The sequence below is a fragment of the Gossypium arboreum genome, chromosome 9, assembly GCF_025698485.1.
Source record: "Gossypium arboreum isolate Shixiya-1 chromosome 9, ASM2569848v2, whole genome shotgun sequence".
Classification (NCBI taxonomy): Eukaryota; Viridiplantae; Streptophyta; class Magnoliopsida; order Malvales; family Malvaceae; genus Gossypium; species Gossypium arboreum.
Window position 1 is genome coordinate 24,923,805 of NC_069078.1, and position 3,802 is coordinate 24,927,606.

Below are 3,802 nucleotides of genomic sequence, written 5' to 3' on the forward strand. Positions count from 1 at the left end.
TTAAATAATCCACCCCAAGAGCCCGTGATGCCATCAGTTACTGATCCTGTGAGGATGAGTAAACCACCTGTGGACTTGATTAGGAAGCGTGGGGCCGAGGAGTTTAAGGCCATAGTTACCGACGATGCCGAAAGGGCCGAGTTCGCTTGATAACACCATTAGAGTGTTTGATGAACTGTCATGCACACCGATGAATGTCTTAAGTGTGCTATATCTTTGTTCGAGACTCAACCTACTATTGGTGGAGGACCTTGATTTCCATAGTCCCAAAGGAACAAGTTACTTGGGATTTCTTTCAAACGAATTTGGAAGAAATATATTAGTCAACGGTTCATCGATCGAAGCGTAAGGAGTTCTGGAACTCAAGCAAGGCCGTATGATCAGATCTCGAATCTGAACATGAGTTCGTAAGACTTAGTCGGTATGCTCTGGAGTGTGTGGCTGATGAGGTTGCTATGTGCAAAAGATTTGAAGAAGGGTTGAATGAGGAGTTAAAGTTACTAGTGGGAATTTTGGAGATAAAGGAGTTCGTGATACTAGTCGAACGAGCACGCAAGGCGGAAGAACTTGGGAAGGAGAAGAAGAAGGCTGAACTTGGAGCAAGAGATTACCGTAAAAGATCAACGAGTAAAGCTCCGTTCTCATTGTAAAGAGGTTCGTGGAGGACACTAGTAAGTCGAGGCATGCGGGAATTTCCATTAGAGCCCGACCATTGACGGACTCCCGAGCTACATCGATAGCTAGTGTGGGCAATAATCGTCAAGAGAGACCTGAATGTCCCCAATGTGGAAGGCGACACCTAGGTGAATGTTGGGGTAAGTCATGTTAAGACTTATTACGGATGTGGTTGAAGGACCACTTCATTAGGGATTGCACAGAGCTAGATGAGAAGAATAAGATGCAAGGTGCGAGATCTAATGGGGCGACAGCTAGAGGTAGACCCCGAGGGTTTGAGGAGGTAGGGGTGGTAATCGAGGGGAGCCACCGTCACGGCTGTTCGATCCGAGACCCGAGCTCTGCTAGAGCCTATGCCATCCGCGCACGAGAGGAGGCATCCTCCCTGACGTTATCATTGGTACTTTTACTCTCTTTGATACTAGTGTGATTGCATTGATTGACCCCGGCTCTACTCATTCATATGTATGTGAAACTTTAGCATCCGAAGAAGACTCTACTGTTGAGTCTCTTGAGTTCGTAATTCAGTGTCAAACCCTTTGGGTCAATACATACTCGTTGATAAAGTGTGCAAGAGATGCCCCTAATAATTCGAGAATCTGCTTTTCCGCCGATCGATGCTTCTACCATTTGATGAATTCGATGTTATTCTTGGTATGGATTGGCTGACCGTACATGATGCAGTGGTGGACTGCAAAAGGAAAGCCATTGTTTTGAGGAGTGCAAATAATGAGGTAGTCCGAGTCGAGTCTACTGATTTAAAAGGAGTGCCAGCGATAATATCTTCTATGACCGCTCGGAGATATGTGAAAAAGGGGTGTGAAACATACCTTGCGTATGTGTTTGGAAGTAAAGAGACGGAAAGGAAACTCGAATCGGTACCAGTGATTTGTGAGTATTCAGATGTTTTTCCTGAGGAGTTACCGGGATTGCCACCGGTTCGAGAAGTGGAATTCGGCATCGAAGTTGTACCGGGTACTACGCCGATTTCAATAGCCCCGTATCGTATGGCATTAACGGAATTAAAGGAATTGAAGGTTCAATTGCAAGAATTGACGGATAGAGGTTTCGCTCGACCGAGTTTTTCTCCATGGGCCTTTGTATTGTTTGTGAAGAAGAAGGACGGAACCATGAGGTTGTGCATCGACTATCGTCAACTCAATAAAGTGACGATAAAGAATAAATATCCATTGCCACGAATTGACGATTTGTTTGATCAATTAAAGGGAGCCTCGGTGTTTTCAAAGATAGATTTGAGGTCGGGTACTATCGGTTGAGGGTCCGAGAATCGGACATACCAAAACCGCTTTTAGAGCGAGGTACGGTCACTACGAATTCTTGGTGATGCCGTTTGGGCTCACTAATGCCCTACGGTGTTTATGGATTTAATGAATAGAATTTTCAGGCCATACTTGGATCGGTTCGTAGTTGTATTTATTGATGACATTTTGGTCTATTCGAGAGATGAAACCGAACATCTTTGAACACCGAGGCTAGTGTTGCAAATCTTACGAGATAAGCGGTTATCATAAAGTTCAAGAATGTGAATTTTGGTTGAAAGAGGTTAGATTTTTGGGGCACGTGGTGTCCGTGACGGTGTCGTGGTGGACCGAACAAAATTCGCCATAGTCGATTGGAAACCACCAAGGAATGTTACCGAAGTTAGGAGCTTTTGGGGCTTGCGGTTATTACCGACGATTTGTAAAGGTTTCTCGACGATAGCCACGCCAATGACGGCTTACTCCAAAAGGATGTTAAGTTGAATGGACGGAGAAATGTCGAAAAGTTTCGATCAACTGAAAGCTTATTTGGTGAAGCCCCAATTCTAGTGCAACCCGAATCGGGCAAAGAGTTTGTCATTTATAGTGACGCATCCCTACTTGGGTTGGGTTGCGTATTGATGCAAGAAGGGCGAGTTGTGGCCTATCGTCGAGGCAATTAAAGCCACATGAGAAAAATTATCCGACCCATGATCTCGAATTGGTCGCCATCGTATTCGCCTTAAAGATATGGCGACATTACTTATTTGGTGAGAAGTGCCATGTATTCGGATCACAAAAGTCTCAAATATTTGATGACCCAAAGAGACTTAAATCTGCGACAAAGCGATGGCTCGAGTTGTTAAAAGATTATGAGCTCGTCATTGATTATCACCGGGAAGGGCTAATGTGGTTGCGGATGCCTTAAGCGAAATCACTATTTGCTTTATGAAGCGATGAATGTACACTTGTCTATCCTACCGACAATGTGTTAGTAGCTGAATTGAAAGCCAAACCATTATTGATACGTCAAATTCGTGAAGCTCGAGAAAGTCGACGATGAGTTGGTTGCAAAACGGGATGAGTGTGTTCGAACAAGGACTCGAATTTCAAATCGATGATGACGATTGTTTGAGGTTGAAGTCGTCTGTGTATTCCAAAGAATTGAACTTATTCCAATAATTTTGAACGAAGCCCATTGTAGCCGAATGGCAATCCACCCGGAGTCTGAAGATGTACAACGATTTGAAACGTCGATTTTGGTGGCATGGTATGAAACGAGACATCTCGATTTTGTTTGAGATGTTTAATATGTCAACAAGTGAAAGCGGAACATCAAGTGCCTTGAGGATTACTTGACCGATCACGATACCCGAGTGGAAATGGGATCGAGTCACAATGGACTTTGTATCCGGACCGCCATTGTCGGTGAGTAAGAAGGATGCGATTTGGGTCGTTGTCGATAGGTGACTAAGTCGGCTCACTTTATCCCCGACGCACGGATTTTTCAATGGACAAACTAGCGAATTGTACGTTTCTTAGATTGTGAGATTACACGGGTGCCTATTTCCATCGTGTCGGATAGAGATCCGAGATTTACCTCGCGATTTTGGAAGAAGTTGCAAGAAGCTTTGGGTACCAAGTTGCATTTCAGACCGCCTTTCACCCCCAAACCGATGGTCAATCCGAACGGATAATTCAAATACTCGAGGATATGTTGAGATGTTGTATCCTTGAGTTTAGTGGTTCATGGAACAGTATCGCCTTTGATTGAATTCGCACAACAATAGCTTTCAATCAAGTATTAAGATGGCGCCTTACGAGGCTTTATACGATTCGTAAATGCCGTACCCCATTATTCTCGGTGA